The following is a 20,703-nucleotide window of genomic DNA, read 5'->3' on the forward strand; positions in this document are numbered from 1 at the left end:
CCACCATTAAAATTTAGTATTTTTATATTTATATATGAATAGATAAATATAAGTCGATAAATAAAAATCAACAAATACGTTTATATATTTTTTCTTTACTGCAAGTTCTGCCATATTTTGAATTTTTATTTTTATAGTTTTATATTATTGGGACCCCAGGGAAAGCGTGGTCGCGACCCCAGGGTTGGGAAACCTGGATTTAGGGAGTGGCTATGGTGTGAGAATTGCTCATAGAATTATTAATGAAATCTCGTTAGGGGAAAAGAAGCTTATGCCATCAAAAAGAGAGATGGCTCTGTTATGATAACTAAAAATGATGAAAGGCACTTTAGTGAGGTCATGAATGGGAGATATGATATGAAGGGAATAATTTGATTGATATACCTGAAGCTGATTGAAGACTTTGATGTGCCCACAAATGAATTCAGTGTTTTTAATCTACCAGTTAAAACCTCAAGAGATAAAAAAAAAAAAATCCTGGATATGATGGATTAACTGCTGAGAAGATATTGGCCGAAAATGAAGCGACTCCCAAAATACTTGCAAGATTATTTTATAAAATGTTGATGAAAAAGGCAAAAAAGGGGAGATCTGACTGATTGCAATAATTACAGAGGCATCCCACATATGTCAGTTGTCATAAAAATATATAGTATGCTTATTCTAAAGAAACTAGAGAGAAAGATCAATAAAAAACTTAGATGAACAAGAAGGATTTAGAAAAGGTAGAAGTTGTACTGACAAATTTTCCTTTTACGATAGGTTGTACAGCAAAGTGTAGAATATAAAAATCCACTTTTAAGGGCATGTGTGGATTATGGAAAAGCCTTTGATAGTGTGCACAGGCCAATTTGACGGAGATTCCTACCTTATTATGGAGTTCCTCTTAAATATGTAAATTTTATCAAGTCTGTTCATGAGCATAGCAAGTGCAAAGTTAATGTTAATGGAGTCCTATCAAATGAATTTCCATTGAACAGTGGAGTACTCCAAAGGAATGTATTGTCACCTATGTTGTTTATCCTCCTCGTGGATTTTGTAATGCATAGAACAGTGGAGGATGGTGGAGAAGGAATGGACTGGATTAGTATAGGAACTAACTAACCTAGAGTATGCAGATGACGCTGTCCTTATTAGCAGAACACCGCAGGATTTGCAATGCATGCTTACCAGAATGCATGAAATATCACATGAGGTTGGGGTCAAGATGATGAGAACGGAATATGCAATGGAAGATGGAATATCATTGGAAGGAGAAAGGATTAATGAGGTAGAATCATTTAAATATTTTGGAATTACGATCTGTAATACAGGGTCATTTGCATTGGAGTTTAATGAAAGATTGCAAAAAGCAAATCAGACAATGGCTAGGTTAGGTAAAATTTGGAAATCAAAGTGCCTGAAATTACATATAAAAATCAGGCAATATATCAGTTTAGTGAGATCGGTGTTACTGTATGGACGAGTCGTGGCAGGACAATGAAACAATATCCAACAGATTTTGTAAATTTTAGAACAAATCCCTCTGAAGAATATTGGGAGTTAAATTGCAGGGCTGGATTAGAAATGAAACTATAGGAGAGATAGATTACTCAAGTGCCATATGTGGACGAGATCCTAATGAGGGGTAGAAGGAGATGGTTTGGGCATGCTCTTCACACACCCCAAGAGAGATTAGTTCACCAAACTTTTAATTGGACTCCACAAAGCACTATAAGAGCTTAAAGACCCCGGCGCTATATGGTTGAGGACTATGAAGCGTGAAGTAGACGATGAAAGGAGACGTGTTGATTTAAAAGCTCAAGATAGAGGTGAGTGGCGAAATCTAACCGAGGCCCATTGCGAGATTAAGCCTAGTAGTTGATAATGATGATGATATATATAAAGGATATTATATCACTCTACATTTCAAATTGGAGTATAACAATAAAATCAAGTAGCCCTATAATACTGCTATACTTTCAACATACATCATATGTTTGAAATTTAACTTTTGGTGGATTTTTGTGGAGAGTAGGAAAACTATGTGGTTTTGCAAACGTTTTACTATAAGAAATCAGAACTACAATGTGTCCAGTTGCACCAAATTTCATATGGTTGTCCTGTAAAATGTTTTTGTCTATATTTGAGTTTACAAATTACTTAAGAGGTTTAAGTTTGACAGCTAAATTGCCATTTTCAAGGGTATAGAATCCAATGCTCATAGTTGCAGATGTGTTGAGACATTTTTACAGCAGTTCTTGCCAATACTTATTAATTTTTTAAGACAAATTGGTCTTCAAGCCATACAGACTGCAATAACCTGTTTACTAGTGGTTTGATTATTTTAGTAGATTTAAATTATGTACGTCGAACAGTTTACTGTACCCTAATTATATGATGGTGGTGGTTGTATTATAATGCTGCTTTTTTTTATGCAGGCTATAAAAATGACAAAAAACCACAAGCTGCTGAAGAAGCTACTTGTCAAGACCAGGAGTCTATCAATTGGAAGCAATGTACAGTATACTGCACAAATCTGATTTTGTATGGGGAGAGTTCGTGCAATATCTGCCAAAAAGACTTCAACCAGCATGTGCTGGACATGGTAGAAGAGAGGTCTAATGACCACTGCAAAGCTGTACAATAAACATAAACTGTAGAAATCAGGCAGTCTACCATTGCAATTCTAATCAAATGCTACTATCAAAGACCAAATCCAACATGCCCGAGACTAACATGCACATTCATTAGCTACTGGTCAAGTTCACTGGATAAGGAACAATGATCCTTCTGTCATAGCAATTAAGATGAGCAGCTCTATCAGGTAAGGATAGTCAAAGATAGGCAATCTCTTAAAGAAGCCGTTGAAAGATCCAAATCTGCATTTGATATCCAAATGCAGAACCAAGCATACCTACCTATAGAAGATATCAACACTATATTTCAAAATGATTGGCACAAAAGGCTTAGAAGATCAAATACCTAAATCTAATAAAGTGGCTTAATGCCTTGCCCCACCTTAAGTCCTGTCTTCAAAAATATCAAAGTATGTCAGCTATTCTCTAGTATGGCAGACTGATGGTCCAAGATTGGTCCAACAACAAATTCATTCTGATACCAAGAGTCTTTCTGCCCCAGATAATACAATACTGCCTTGCCTGGAAAACTGAAATTGATCCACCTCATCAACAAGCTGCCAACAATAGAAACTCTACAGGAAGATCACCAGCCAGAACATGGGATGGACACCACACTAGATGCTCCAATGTGCATAATAACCCTGGTAGATGGAAGGGTTCTTCTGCCGAGGTCGGCCAACCCTGGTGCCAGTCAAAGATCTCAGTGAATGCTTCAAACAACAGGCTGATGTCCCTCACACGAGATTATGATGAAATCATCCTTGTGACTGTCACATATAGGGATGATTCTCTGAAGAGCGGTACCTGGGATGAAAGGAATCAATGACGAGGACCAATCCAGTATCAGGTCAGAGATGACACAAACATAAAGCACATCCTGATCAGCAGGCTCCTTTCACTTAACAAGACAAAGGCTGGCTGTCCTGACCAACACTCTTGACAATCTTGCTGCAAAGACTCAAAGAGTAAAACAGTACATGACACATACTATTCATTGACTTTTTTTTATGGTATACTAGATACAGCAAAGACTTGCTATTCCTCGACAACAATCAGATGCCCACACGGTTTCCTTCTCCCCAAACACAGATGTTCTAATGTTAGTCATAGCAAACTATGACCCATGCTGAAGAAAATGGCCAATTCTGTGGCCTATGGTGTTATGGGATAATGTCAATATAGAAAGACATAGGGGCAGAAAGAGCAAAGGCTTTGCCAGTCCTTCATGCATTCACTGCCACTTAACAACACTAGGTGATTCTCTTGTATGAGCAAAACAACCTGGCTGCAAGTCTACAGGAAGGCAGATAGAGATGTAATTAGTTCTCTGCTGATGCTTTCAACAGAGACAGAAGTAACTGAAACTATGTTAGCCACAATGGCTAGCTATGTCTATACAGTTTATTTCAAAGACACCTTAATCAAGACCAATCCCATATAGCGATGGCATCTCTTCTGTAAGCATATGGCAGAAAGTAACAAGCTACCTCCTACCCTTGAAGCTCTGAGACATGTCCTAAAAGTCCATGTCCAAGCCAGAGTGTGGGGACAAGCCAACATTGTTCTGCAGGATCCTCAATTGGATCCCTGACAGCATGACTACCACCTGGAGTACGATTGCCAGCTGAAACCAACCACGACAGCTCCAAAGGCCATCATTGAGATGGTTAGCTGCCAATGCATACCAGAATGTTCTCCCAGATAAAATTACGGACCAAAGAACTTATCCTACATTTATCTTTTTCAGCATGGCAATGGGTGTCAGAATGATGTGGACACACAGAACAAGTATGAAACTGGTGATATCGATGATGGTGATATGTAAAGACTCCTTTGTTACCTTAAAGATCAAACCCATTTGTGATAAAACTTGTTGGTTCTTAGTGGACACTAACTACTAAGTTAGTGTCCACTAAGAACCATTTTATGTCTGATCACTGTAAAACATTCAGTAAAACAGAATATTGCCATCAAATAAATTCATGATTGAGTCTAGCTTATTCATTTTGATACCATTAGATTCCTTGCCCTGAAAATTGGGGTTTAGCCGTCTAAATTATATTTGTATGTCATTTAAAAGCAGAGATAATGACAAAAAAAAACTTTTTTTTTATGGCAGCCATTTTGTAAAATCCAAGATGGCGACCATATACATATCAGAAACTATGGAAACATTGTTTTTTTTTTTTTTTAATTGGTTATGCAATAAAGTTTCCCCCCAAAATTACAGCTCTAATACTCCACTAAATCCTGGTGGTATTACATGTGAAACTGACTATCAATTATATTATGCCGCATTTCATATCAAATAAGATTATACCCAGTACATTACATTAGGCAGCTGTACTGTATATTTTAACCGATATTTACTTTATGCACCAAATAAGAATATACAAAGTATATCAATTAGTTTAAAAATTTGACCTATAACAAGTACATGTGCTGCTCTAATGTGCTGCTCTACAATTGAAACAAAAATATAGGAAGTACATCAGGTAGCTCTATATTTTGATTTATGTCTAGTACATTTTGTTGCTCTAAATTTTAAACAAAATGTACAAAGTACATTACATAGCTCTATATTTTGACCTACAGTATATCAAATACATTATGTCCTTCTATATATCAACTAGAAATATACTAAGAATATCAGGTAGCACTATACTTTAACGTAATATCAAGTACATTTTGTCTCTCATATATTTGAAATAACAATATAATGAGTACATCAAATAGCTCTATACTTTGGTCTACATTCAGTCCATTTGTCTACTTGTAAAGAGGAATTTCATTATGTCCCACTACATTTCATATAAGAACATAGAGCCTACCTTTGGAACTATAGACTTTGACCTATATTAAGCACATGGTGTCCCTCAATGTTTCAAATAAGAACACAATAAGCAATTTTCATAATGCAATAATTTGAACAATACCATGTATATAAAGTCCCTCAATACTTTAAATATGGATATAATGAGCATATTAGGTAACTTTATACTATGATTTATATTAAGTAGGCTACATTATGTCCATCAAAATTTAAAATAAAATATAAAAAGTACATTAGGTAGTTTTTACTTTAACCAGTGTTCTCTTGCAAAATTAAGTCATAATAGTTTTTTCATGGATTTTTTCATTCTTAAAAAGTACAGGCTATTTTCTTAAAACTTCAGTACCTTTACAAAGGACGGGTTGGACAATAAAATATGCAGAGGCATGTTTGTGAAATTTCAAGACATGACATATGCGAGCAAACAATGAAAGAACGTAAACCTTACAAGAAATGTTCCATACATTTGTAAAATGTTGACGGAAGAAAAATCTGATATTCATGTAATCTCACTTTAGATGATAGTGTTCACGAATAAAAAAGTATTCTGAAATAAATTTCTGTCAACAACACTCACATAGATGAAATTTTAAACCATGTGCAACTCTTTCAAGTCCCTTCCTCCCCCTCCCCGCTTTACCTACAACACCCTGTCATCAAGCTAAGAAACATTGATGGGTCTTAACCTTACATTCCCTTCCCTAACTTAACCTAAGGTGGAGGAACAACTTAACCTGGCATATACTACCGTAAGTAAGGTAGTAATGTGAGACTGCCTGTTATGAAAACGTCAGATGGCAACTATTTCAACTCTGTATGTCATGGCCATTGGCATGTAGGTTATGATCATTGGTTTGTAGGTCATGACCATCTTAAAAGCCACATAATCTCTAACCTTAATGTCATCTGGAAAGGTTCTTGTCATCCCTTACATTTAAAAATAAGGACAAAGTGAAGGGTGTGTAAAAAAAAAAAAATTATGGATATTTGGAACCGTATATTATGTATGAATGATGATCTACTTTTGCCAAATCATACTGAAATCTCTTGAAGCAAGTAGAATGAATTGTAATGAAAAGAAAGTATAAATAACACACTGATCGACAAATACTAAAAAGCATTACTGCATTCCTTCGTACCAAGTTTAACTGAACATTTTTACAGTGTAGAATGGGTTGCTATAACGAACTAAAATGGAAAAAACGCATTAACAAACCGGCTGATGAACATATAAAGTTTTACTGTTGTCCCTTCAACCAGTAGAGTTGAAGTGAATAGGTGACGGGTATGATGTTCTACATTTCTATTAGAACATGCAAACCATCTCCATTCATGCATATCACTGCATGTTATGTTCATATCTTAAATTTAATCTTTTATATCTCTCATATATCATTTCATCTTATTTTGTTTTTATTCCATACTCGGCTACTTTCCCTATTGAGACCCACAGGCTTAAAGCATTCCACTTTTCCAAAGAGGGTTGCAGTTTAGTGAGTAATATAATAATAAATCACCCTTCAACCGGGTCGTAGGCCAGTTAGTGGAGGAGCAAATAAGGCTGACTAAAGAAAAAACAGGGAAAGCTGCAATAAGCTTTACTGTCTTCATAATACAGGGCTTAATCATATCAATTTTGAACCCCTCCACCACCCCACAATTGGCCATCTTGAAAAAATGCGAGAAAAAAAATGTTACTTGGGTCTCACTTTAGCAGAAAATGTAACGATCCATGAAATATTCTGCACAAGTTTTTCTACAAAAACTCTTCTATTCATATTTGTGATACGGTGCATGGTTTTGGTCCTAGAGGTGTAAAAATGTTAGCATCTTTTTATTTTGTACCACTATTACCCGAACACATGATAAGTTTTCTTGTGTGCAATATTGAAAAAAAATGCTTCAAGGTCCCAAGTCGATTGTTGTTTTTCTTTTATTTCTGGGCTATGAAAAGAGACTGTTAACCTATTAGTGATTTCATAATGTGAAAAATATTTTCATTGGGGAAATTCTTCATTTGTGATGGACAGCTTTCTGAGGAAGAGACTCAAGAAGTTAAAGAGAAAGGTATAAAGATGCTGATACACTATTGCATTCAGTGGAAAGATGGAAAACATTTTCATTTAGAAGAACTGAAGTGTGTGAAAGTGCATGAAAATGCAGGAATAGAAAAACCTTTCAAGTGTCTACGTTTCTGAGAAATCTAGAGTCGGATTTTGACTTAGTTCATGAATGTCTTTTCATGTGTGTGTGGAATGGAAGCATCATATAAGTTTTTTTAAAAACTAAATAAAAACAAAAGTAACGTGATCGTGAATCTATGCATATTATAAAGACTCATCATGTTAAAATCACTATTTGTGAAAGTTTGTGAAATGAAAAATGACAATGTAAAAACAGTATGGACTCACTTAAGTAATGTAGTCAATTTAGTTGCTACTGACGCTAGATACCATTCAGCCAGCATGAAAAAAAAATCTACTAAACATCTTATAGTATGGAATATGGTCGTCCCCAAAGTTCTCCAGTTTAAGAGGCAATGATTCATTCTTTTAACTACCTGGAGAAGAATTGAGAGGAATGCCTATTTACTGTCAATGAGATTGTTCAGGCATATGATGGTGAACTACCATCATAAAAAAAAAGAATTCATATGAACCAACAGAAAGATATAGACAAGTCATTGTTGTTTCAGTGAAGAAAAACAGAAAATTAGTGCTGTGTTTCCGTGACACGTGGAACAAAATTCTGACTGATGCTTGGTATGAAAAACACGGAAGTGATGACGAAAAAGATGAGTTGCTTCGGATTGTAAATACTGATCCGAAACAATTCTTCTTCAACCAAAGGGTTAATTACTGCACTGTAATTGTTCAGTTGCTACTTTCCTCTTGGTAAGGGTAGAAGAGACTGTTTAGCCATGGTAAGCAGCTCTTCTAGGAGAAGAACATTTCAAAATCAAACCATTGTTCTCTAATCTTGGGTAGTGCCATAGCCTTTGTACATGGTCTTCCACTGTCTTAGGTTAGAGTTCTCTTGCTTGACGAAACATTCAGGCACACTATTCTATCTAATTTCTCTTCCTCTTGTTTTGTTGAAGTTTTTATAGTTTATATAGGAAATATTTATTGCAAATGTTGTTACTGATCTTAAATATTTTATTTTTCCTTGACTCCTTTCCTCACTGGACTATTTTCCCTGTTGGGGCCCCTGGACTTATAGCATCCTGCTTTTACAACTAAGTTTGTAGCTTAACAAGTAATAATAATAATAATAATAATAAATTGTTGAAGCTATAGGGTCACAGGTGTATGAAACTGATCAGCATCCATCACCAGAAAATTTCTTAACTGACTTGGATTAATTTATTCCAGATACCCTCAACTGCATTGTTAAAATTATTGTTTAAAAACAAGAAAGGAAATGAAAGAAAATGAGAAAAAAGTGTACAGCCCTTTCAAACTCTATCTTTTCAGCAGCTAGACCAAGCACTTTCTTATCCCCTCTACAAATAGGTCTTGTTCTTCATCTCAGTTAGAAGTTCTAAGCATTTACTGAATGTGCTCTCTACCTTGGGATTATGTACTTCCTAGGCTGAGACATTCAAACTGATTTATTTACACAGTTTGTATTCCACAACACCGATATAAACATCTGCACCCTTGATGGATTCAACACTTTCCACAGTATGGGATGGAGTTAGTGTGTCACTCCTACAAATTACCCTAATTCAGATCAGCCAATCCTTAGATTAGAGAAGATCCCCTGTGCATCCTCTGTAGGACAGTTTGGCTGTATTTCATGTAAAACATTTGAAAAGGACAACATTCCTTTCTCACATGCATTGAGTGGGGCCAATACTACTACCTTTTACATAAAATAATAACTAAAGTACTTACATAAGCCTGTTAGAAAAGCAGGAAAAATTACAAGATCTTGGTGCCATGTTTAAAGAACCATTTGCTGAACCTACGAAGATTGCTGAATTGAGAGGGGCGTTGTTCTTTCATTAAACAGGGCTAATGAATGGGAATTCCTTTGTGATTCAAGATCAGTGCTTTACCCAACCACTGAATAAAACCAATGCCATTTTGACTTTTTTACCTTCAACACATGCGGCTGCTTGGAATAGAATAATAGTTAATTACTAGCTGCTCTCTTACAATCATTCTAAAACATAATCCGACTAGATTTCATCCTCCTCCTATAAAGCACGAGATAACTTATCATAAAATAAAACATCGAGTAAACTATCACTATCATGGACACCAATACTTCTAATTATGTAGCAAGTATCAGTATAGTAATGACTACAGTTAATAACTTAACATTTTTGGTAGATGATTGGGTGGAAGGGTGGTAATTCCGCCAGTAATCATTTACTGTCTGTCATAAGCCAGAATAAAGGAGGGAGGGTACCCTTGGAAGCAGATTTTTGAAACTATATAAGGGAACTAGGAGTATGAAATACAAGCTGTGAACATTTCCAGAGCTCTGGCACCAAAACAGTGTGACCTCAGAAGGATATTGGGAGTTAAATGGTAGGAGAGGATTAGAAATGAAACTATAAGAGAGATTACTCGAGTACCATATGTGGATGAGATCATGAAAAGGGGTAGATGGAGATGGTTTGGGCATGCTCTTCGCACTCCCCAAGAGAGATTAGTTCACCAAACGTTTAACTGGGTCCACAAGGCACTAGAAGAATTGGAAGACCCAGGCCTACATGGCTTAGGACTATAAAAGCGCGAAGTAGGAGATGGTGAATGGAGAAGTATTGAATTAAAAGCTCAAGACAGAGACGACTGGCAAAATCTAACCGAGGCCCTTTGCGTCAATAGGCGTAGGAGGAGATGATGATGATGATGATGATGATGATATTTCATGCATCAACATCTATCCCTTCCGCCGATTTTTGAAGATGGCGACCAAACCATCTAAATTAATACTATTAAATATTCTATCCTGAAAAAAATAAAGCTTATTTCAGCTTTCTCTGATTTATTTTTAATTTATTCGACACCCTATTAACTGGCCTATAGGTGGAGTTGTAACAACACACAAAGGACCGAAAGGAAAACGGACAATTTCCCTTCACCTTAACCTTTGCACCAGCAAAACCGCCCTTCAACCTTGTTGGAAAAGTTCCATAAGGTCAGTATCACAAACACACTAGTGAGCAGATCTAATGACAAACGAACAAAAAACCGAGGGTACAATTTTAGTCCTTAAGTCGGGAAATAATGAACATAAAGATAGAGTTTTTAAAAGTTAAAAGCCAAAGGAAATGAAAACCAGTCAGCAATGACTTCCCGCCCACACACTAAAGCAATTAATACAATACCAGAGAAAATAATAGAACATATTTCAAGACAAATTCAATAATCTCAGTTTTATCTAAATATCTTGCATTCAACTATCGTTAACAAAATAACAAAATATGACATTATCACTTCTAAATCCAAAAGGATGGGAGATGATAGTAAATTATCAGTCAATTATATCAACAGAAAGGTTAAACTGGCTAAAAATAAACCTCTAATAAATCACTGAAATAAATGTAACAATTAGAACTGCAAAAGCAAAATCATATGAAGGCACCAATCAAAAGTCAAAGGTTATAATGGAATTGGAATAATGTTAGAGGTCAAAGTCTGCAAAAAAATTAAATATGAAAACTGCATTGTTTAAAAGGGCAAAGCTAACAATGAATAAGTATCTACATTTCCACCTGTAACATACAAGTCTTTCACAGTTCCAATCCAATATATTTCACTTCCTACGGTCACATTAGCCTGCTATATATATATATATATATATATATATATATATATATATATATATATATATATATATATATATATATATATATATTTAAAACATAAGGATTTACGAAGTATAAAAAAGAGAATGGTTAATTCCAGGCACTAATAGGTTATGGCCTTTCCAACCATTAGTAAACTCGTTACAGTGACTTGCAATAGCCATCAGGTACACGATTAAAAGTTTAGGTTAAAAGAAAAAGTCTGAGGCTTAGGCTAGACGTAGCGGCCAATATAGTCGGGCCATGAAGTTATTGCAAATAAACTATCAAGGAAGAAATAAAACATTATCACAGACGTAAAGTCCTCCGCTGCTGCTGATCCAATCAAAATCCCTAAATATTAAGAGTTTATGAAGCACAGCATAATTCAAATTATGAAAATTATATCCTTGACAACCTAGATTGCCCAAGAGAGTAAATGAAAATATGGCCACACTCTAAAGACGCAGTCATGAAGAGAAAAAGTACAAAGAAGAAATTTCTAAAAAAAGGAACAAGAGTATATCACGGCACTATTTCTTCAGAACACTACATGACTAAATTAAAATGTAATGGGTAAAAAAAAACTTAAGTAAACTCAACTGAAAAAGAAATACGGAATTCAACTTTGTTAAAATGTATTATTCTACCTGAAAATATTTTTGTGGTCAACGATCCTATTAGCAAATTGGGACTATTATTAAATTGATTTTTTTTTTCAAATTTCCTTTTTTGAGCAAAACTTATTAAAACTGATTCTAAATAAAAGTGTAGGTCGGCAGTTTAATTGTCTCAGTGCTACGACCAGTAAATTCAACAAAAAATCATGAATTCAAATCGCTTCCAGAACTAAACAAACCATAAATATTTCCCTGGATTATAAAGATGATATTAGCATGCACTGTATCGATCAAGGATAGCAGGATAAAAGATTCCTCATTGGTGGGTAGATCACAGTTTCATCAGAAGTTCCTGGATAGCTTCATTAGAGCTGGGTGGATAGTACGATATCAAAATCATATATATATATATATATATATATATATATATATATATATATATATATATATATATATATATATATACACACACACACACACATATATATATATATATATATATATATATACACATACATATATTTTTCGAAGACGCACAAAATAATGCCCACACAGTTTGTTAAGGCAACTGTACTATTACAGCATAAGTTTTCTTAATGATCCTTTAAGAATTCTGTTTTACATAACAAAATATTATGATGATTTTTTAGATACTTGGAAAATCATATAAAGAGGAACAAGACCCAAAACTAATAAGTGTGATTAAAAAAATATCTGTTATGTGATGCTTGAAATTATCATGCAAAGCCTCGCCACGTACTCAAGACTTGGATTTTAGTCACTTAGTCGCCATGTGAAATAATACAATCGTTAGCATTTTTGGAGTAATTAAGAATAATGACTATAGATAACAATATATAAAATCATAAAAGTCACCAATTACAAATGAACAAAGGTACAAATAGAAAAATCGCATCTATGCAGTCAGTAAAATAGCGAATGGAAAACGCCAGTTCAAATTCGCTCGGAAAAACATTAACGTCATGTGTCCATCAATTGTTGCTTTAGAGCAACTATGAGACAGCAGTAAAAATTATATCACCAGAGGCAATTTCCCCTTAAAACCCTCACAGCAAACAAACTTACCTATATGGGCGAACTGTTTTCAAAGCAGCTGAAATGGTCCACACGCCCAAAAACACTGAACATATACCTTAGCCTCTCAACCAATTCTCAGCCTTAGGTATTTCTTAACAAATTTAATCTTTGTTAAATATAATTTTTATCTAGTGTAACCTTTTCCTTAGTATAAATTAGTTTGTTTCTTTTATTTAAAGAATTGTTTTTGGTTACAATTCTTATTGCCTGGACTATATTGAATTTTGTTGGTGGGTGTAGCTGCATGCTGTTACACTCCATTTGATGTAAATCAATAAATGTTTTGAATTTTAATTTCCCAACAAATTACAGAACTTAAAAGCATGGTTAAACAAAAACGGGCGATTAAGTTGTACAAGAAATATACAAAATGGAGAAGGGAACGAGGCCGTAGATTAAAAAAGGATAAAATGGATGGGAGAGAAACCTTTTGAACAGCAGATAAAAAAAAAAAAAAAAAACATTGAAAATAATAACGCAAATATATATCAGACCCAGAAATGGTTCAGACACAACAGTAAATTCAGTTCATGCAAAAAGGTCAAAGGTCATTTACAATATACGAAAGGAAAGTAAACCAGACCTTTAATCCCCATATCGTGTAATGTACTCGAGTGCGTCTAGTTGTTTAAAGACGGTTTGCACATGAATGTAAATGCTTCTAAAATTTGCTGAAATAAAGTCTCAAAATCATGAACACTTTTTTTGTAATAAGGAACATAGAAAATGGACACGGAGAAGACCAAATGGAGAAACTAAAAACCAAATAGATTTTATTCTCAGTAAAAAAGTTAATTTAGTTAAAGATGTAACAATGTTAAACACATTAAAGTCATGCGACCATAGAATGGAAAGAAAGAGAAAAACTAATATTATGAAAAAAATTAAACCCCCGTAATAAGAAAAAAATATAATGAGTTTTGTTCCATCATTATCATCTCTTCTTACGTATATTAACGCACAGGGCTTGGATTAGATTTCGCCAGTCATCTCTATCTTGAGCTTTTAATTCAATGCTTCTAAATTCACCATCTCCTGCTTTACGCTTCATAGTCCTCAGCTATGTGGGCCTGGGTCTTCAAACTTTTCTTGTAGCTGTTCGAACACAGTTAAATATTTGGTGAACCAATCTCCCAAACCATCTCCATCTACCCCTCACCATGACCTCATCCACAAATGGCACTCTACTATGCATTTCAGACCCCGTATTATACTGTTTTTCGCAAATATATTCTATACAAACAACGGGATCAGTGTGATATTTTGTCACAGCTTCTTTGACACAGTCCACTAATTTATGACACTACACTGCGATGCCAAGTGTGTTTCATTAATGAGCTTACTCTTGGCTTTCAAGCATAAGTTGGCGAGAGCCGAGTAGGCATTCGGACAATGGATCTCCGTGATATAGGTGTGACGCGTATAAAAAGCTCTCTCTCTCTCTCTCTCTCTCTAACATAGAAACCTACCACTGGTGCATGCTCCATTCATAAAGTGTATATATATATATATATATATATATATATATATATATATATATATATATATATATATATATATATATATATATATATATATATATATATTATATGCGTTATGTGGTACTGTATATGTCATTTTATATTTAAGTGACACAACGTGAAAATAAAGGCGAGGGAGGGTAATGTGGAGGGTCATAACGAGCTAACGAGCGTGAATGATGGCAAACGTAAGTATAAAGTTTGGTGGTGGTGAGGGGTTCGAGGAGTAGCGAGATTTCTTTTTTGTGAGATGGGCTTATGGCTGCAGTCCAGTAAACTCAGACGTATACAACGGTATCTCCAAGGCTGCAGAACCTGGCATACGTGATACGCTGTTGCCCCCGTGGCTGCAGGAACGGTTTTGTCATGCGGTATTTTTCCCTGTATACCATGGAGAAATCAGACAACCAGCTAAGGATCAGTTTGAACAGGTATGTGTTGCTATAGCTATATTATTGTAACCCCTTCATTGGTATGATGACTGATAAGTCCCATATCTGCAGATACTCATAAAGTATATATACCCACCTGTACAAGGAAAAGTGAACTTGTATAATGTGCTTATGCTTACTATACCACAAAGGGTTTTAATTTGGTTATACATGCAGCACCTCAAGCATATATATTCACCTATGGTGGATGGTGAAAGGATACATATTGTTGGAGACAGATTATCTTTATTCCTGAACAGATACGCCAAAGCTTTTTTTTTTAAGGTGTCAAGAACAATGACGAATTTTGTTTGCAGCCCTGTTATTTCTTTTACTAATCAACAAAGCCATGAGAATAATATTACAAAATTGACTTATCGCCAAACAGGCCGTATGACAGGGTTGCGGATGCAGTGTGCATGAGCGTAATGGCGGTAAGGATGATGGTGCAGGGACAGCACAGCACCAAGCCTCAGGCCACAACACCACCATCAATGCCAACTGTGACACCTCCCACAACTGCGACACTTCCTACAACAACTGCGACACCTCCCACAACAACTGCCAGACCTCCAACAACTGCGACGCCTCCAACAACACCACCCGTCTTCGATAGTTTCACCGTCGCTGCTATTCGTCGCAAAGTCCACACGAAGTTCGCCGCTACAGAAGTTCTAACAATAGGTTTCCTGACGAAGGAGCTGAAGATGTCATGCATTATCCCGAAGGGAACCTCGGACACGGCGGTGTGGAGACTCCTCCATAACATGGGATTCCGCTTTAAGACCTCACAGCGGAAGATGTATGTGAGGAAGGAGTCCCTGGACGTCGTGTGCTGGCGGATTAGTGCTCTCCAGACACTCAAGCAACAACGGGAGAACGGTCTGCAAGTGGTTTACGTGAACGAGACGTGGTTTACCACCAGAATGCACCACAGCAAGGAATGGGTGGACAGCACCCAGCCTGCCACCAGCGACACATACAGCCGTCAAATGCCGCCCGGGGAAGGGGAGCGCTTGTGGTGGTCGCTGCTGGAACAGTCGATGGTTTCATTGAAAATACGTTCCTCTGCTTCCCCACCAAGACAACCAGCGTTGACTACCACGGCGAGATGAACGGGGAGCTCTTCCTTCGCTGGCTGATATCACAGCTCCTGCCATCGCTACCTCACCCGTCGGTACTGGTGTTGGATAATGCACCATATCACAGCCAGCTGACGGAGGAGAGTCGCTGCCCCACCACCGCCACCAAGAAAGCGGATCTCATTAATTGGCTGGTGCAACACAGGCTGCCCTTTCCACCACATGCGACAAGGCCTGAGCTCCTGCTCACATGCAAGAGAACCCGGCCACAACCACAATATGTCGTCGATAACACCGTTCATATGTGAGGCCACGAGGTCGTCCGATTGCCACCAGGTCATCCAGAGCTTAACGCCATTGAACAAGTGTGGGGCCACACGAAAAGATACGTGCGCTCGACCTCACACCGTTTCACCCGTGTGTACCTGCAGGCCAGGCTGAACGAGGCAAGGCAGTGTGTCACCCCAGAGGTGTGGGCGGGCGCGGTAAGACGATCCATAAGCTTTGAGGAATAGTGCTGGTCCACGGACAGCATACAACAAAGCGTGGATCCTGTCATAATAAACCTCGGCAGTGATGATGAGAATGACTTATTTTTGGAAAGTGACGGAGAGTGAAATAAAATGTATGCTATATACTCATGTTTGCATCATTTGTCAAATCATAGATATCCGCTATCTGTCAAGGTCTACATTAAACTATTAAGTAAGCATCCACTTCCCTTACTTACAGCATCCACTTCCCTTGCTTATAAAGCATTTATAACTAAATGGTTATAATAATAATAATAATAATTGTAATAATAATAATTAATAATAAATCTTGAAATGATCACACTACTCCTCTAGCACCCTCTTCCAACCCTACTCTTGGTCAAGATTCCAGGCTGTATGTTATGAGTATTTAACGAAAAAAAAACTCGTTACGCGCGCCTTATTTTTATATGGATAAAGGTGGGAATTGTATCCATGAGAGAGAGAGAGAGAGAGAGAGAGAGAGAGAGAGAGAGAGAGAGAGAGAGAGATTGCTTGTTATACGCGTCACACCTACGTCACGGAGATCCATTGTCCGAATGCCTACTCGGCTCTCGTCAACTAATGCTTGAAAGCCAAGAGTAAGCTCATTAATGAATCACACTTGGCATCGCAGTGTAGTGTCATAAATTAGCGGACTGTGTCAAAGAAGCTGTGCCAAAATGTCACATTGATCCCGTTGTTTGTATAGAAGATATTTGTGAAAAACATTATAACACGGGGTCTGAAATGCATAGTAGTAATCTCGTATAGTTTTTATTTCTAATCTTGTCCTGTCATTTAACTCTCGATATTCTTCTGAAGGCTTTGTTCTCACATCTACTAAATCTGTTGGAAATTGTTTCATTGTCATACCATGATTCATGTCTACACAATAACACCGATCTCACTAAACTAATATATAGCCTGATTTTTATATGTAATTTCAGGCGATTTGATTTTCAAATTTTACCTCAACCTAGCCATTGCCTGATTTGCTTTATTGAATCTTTCATTAAACTCCAATTCTAAAGATCCTGTATTAGAGATTATAGTTTCTAAATATTTAAAAGATTCTACCTCATTAATCCTTTCTCCTTCCAATAATATTTCATTTTCCATTACATATTCCGTTCTCATCATCTTTGTCTTTCTTCCATATATCTTGAGCCCAACCTCGTGGGATATTTCATGCATTCTGGTAAGCAAGCATTGCAAAACCGGTGTTGTTCTGCTAAAAAGGACAGTGTCATCAGCATACACTAGGTCAGCTAATTCCCTATTATCAATCCAGTCCAATCCTTCTCCAGCATCTCCAAATGTTCTACGCATTACAAAATCCATGAGGATGATAAACAACATAGGTGACAGAGCTTTGTTTAGCAATATATAATAGGTGCTCCAAGCTACATGATGAAATGGAAACAAATAAAGAAGAAATGAACAATGATTTAATATTTGTATTGGAATCAGCACAACAGATAGAAGGAAAAGTTTTTATACACAAGATCAAGTAAAACTATCATAAAACCCTACAAAACTTTTGATTCTGACAAAACTTCCGCAGTAGTGATAGCCCTTCAAGTAGAAGGAATAGACGAATCTTATGTTAGAACACTTGGAAGCATCTATATTGGAAGAACAGCTATCCTAAAGCTACATAAAGATAGTGAGAAAATTCCGATTTTGAAAGGAGTTACACTGAGAGACACCATCTCTTCTAAATTATTCATGGCATGCCAAGAGAAGTTCTAAAAAATACAGATTGGGAAAATCTGAATACCTTAACAACTTAGGATTTGCATATGGCAGTTAGGTTTAGTCTATCATGGGAGGAATTGCAACAGATATATTATTTTAATCCAGAAAGCAGAAATATAGGACTGAAAACGAATATGAGTAAAACTAAGATCATGAAACTGCTGACTGACAACAAATAAGGGTTATGGACGAACCTCTAGATATTGTTGAATATATACGTACCTAGAAGTGACAGTATGTGTTTCCCTTGAACATGAGACCGAAATTAAAAGAAGAATAGACATGGGATGGGAGAGCTATTAGTAAACAAAATTAAATTTTTTAATGTAAAATGCTACTTTCTCTAAAATGAAAGTATTTAATCAGGTGGTCCAACCAGTCTTAACTTGGCATCTGAAACTTGAAGCCTTACTAAAGCCTTAGAACATAAGAGTTATGGGAAGAATAATGATGGGAACAACTCTTAAGAGACAGAAAGAGATCAACATGGATACGAGAGCAAATTAAAGTAGAGGATATTCTAACATGTAAGAAAAAGAAATGGACATGAGCAGAATATATATAATGAGAATGACAGATAATATGAAGACAATAAGATAACAGAAAATGGTACCTAGAGTTTGCAAAGCACGGCACCCCCCCCCCTTTAGTAGTTGTTAACTATTGAACAACTGTTATTAACTTTTGTTTTGTTTACTTTTGGTTGGATCGATCTAAGGGTGTCAGCGACTTAGTTTTTGGTGGGATTGCCGAGTGTTCAGGACGCTAGTTCGGGCAATATTTTCTCCCCTACGAGACTTACGCTGCAGCGATCCATATTATCGAAATTCAAGTTTGACTTCTTTGAGGATTTAGCGAGTGAGGAAAGTGTCACTCGCGACTGCTTTTCTTCTTGACGTCGGCACGTACACGTTTGCTGGCAAGCACGTAAGTCATGTGCGACTCCTCTTTGCTTTTTGTATCCCCTCTCGTGCAAGGAGCGCACGTAGAGGTGGGGCTGACGTAGGACCTCAACTCTGTAGGATTTGCATCCGTTGTACCTTGCCGTACCTCGCCAAGATCAAGGATCTTTGTGCTGCATTACACGTCGGGGGTTGAATAGCCCGTGAGGAGCCAAGTAGGGAGCCATCCCATAGGTAAGAGGTTTTCCCCTTTTACGTGCAACCTCGAGTTTCTTTGTTTGAGAGAATTAATTTCACTGGAGAGGGACATTGCCCTCGTAGACATCTTAAGTTGATTGTGGCTGACCTACTGCGCTTTTATACTTGCTCAGAGACGAGTTGTGTTGGTTTCTGCCGTTAAAGGCGAGGCGTAAGGTTTGATATATATATATATATATATATATATATATATATATATATATATATATATATATATATATATTTATATATTAATAAGTAGATGTATCTTGTTGTGGTTCTCTTTCAGGGGAAATTTTGCTAATTTTGTATATGTTTTGTGTGTATTGATTATTTAGTTAGGTAGGAAGGATTAAGGGTTATTCATTATCCCATTCATGTTTATGATTGTTTCTTGTTAGAATTAAGGTATAGTCTTTGGGGCCCGCTCTAGTTGAGCTCATAATCTTGATGTTTAGTGTTATAAGTTTTTGCATTCATTCTTTATGCTTAGTGATTAAGTTTTTGGTATTTATTTTTGCACTGAATTAAGTTTGTTCCAGTAGGTTTAAGTATTTCCTTGTACATTTTCATGTATATTCATTTAAGTCTTTGAGATGACTTGGTACAAGGTTATATTAGTTTTAAGGTCTTAGTCTTAAGGTATCAATTTATTGTTATTAAACTTTGTTCATTTTCTTGGTGTTTGTCTGTTGCCTCCCCATTCTCTGTACTTTCATATTTACCGCCAACTATCTCATTTTATATCCAACAAAGAATCTGGGTCACGGCCTACCCAAATCGGGTCGCGACAATCCCCTAAGAAGGAGGGGACCGCCTCGCCCTTGGCTTAGCCCATGGGCTCCGTAGGAGAAAGGTTCCCCTTCACTTTCCCCTACCCAGACCAGGGGACGAGGTAAGTCTGTTGCTGGTAACCGGCCCATTGCCGATCCCCATGAGTCTGATGTTCCTGATGTGGGGGATGTTGTTTCTTCGCAGGGGTGTGGGGGGGAGACGAGGTTCTGGTGCCTACAGCGCCCGTCTCGGCCGAAGACCTGGGGTGGGGGAAGTCTGCTCCTACTCGATGATTTGAGAATTCATAAAGGAAGGCCATCACACAGACCAAGAGGTCCAACTTTTAACTTGATGTATTTATCCGAGGAAAAGAATGAGGGAGCAAATTAAATGAGAAAATAAAAATAGGCTCGCAACAATTTTAAGAAGGAAAAAAGCTGTCGCGTTAATTGATTATATTTGAAGAAATGCTCACAACTTACATTTTAGTTACTGCAATAATCATAATA

At 36.7% G+C, this 20,703-nt stretch overlaps 1 long non-coding RNA gene and 1 pseudogene across 1 annotated transcript in view; one reads left to right on the forward strand and one right to left on the reverse strand.

Moving 5' to 3' along the window:
- Positions 1-20,703, reverse strand: part of LOC137643603 (uncharacterized) — a 343,211-nt gene that overhangs the window by 9,646 nt on the left and 312,862 nt on the right. The gene's annotated exons all lie outside the window — the stretch shown is intronic.
- LOC137643744 (uncharacterized) lies at positions 1,754-16,625 on the forward strand (annotated as a pseudogene).

Source organism: Palaemon carinicauda, chromosome 7 (assembly GCF_036898095.1).
Source record: "Palaemon carinicauda isolate YSFRI2023 chromosome 7, ASM3689809v2, whole genome shotgun sequence".
NCBI lineage: Eukaryota > Metazoa > Arthropoda > Malacostraca > Decapoda > Palaemonidae > Palaemon > Palaemon carinicauda.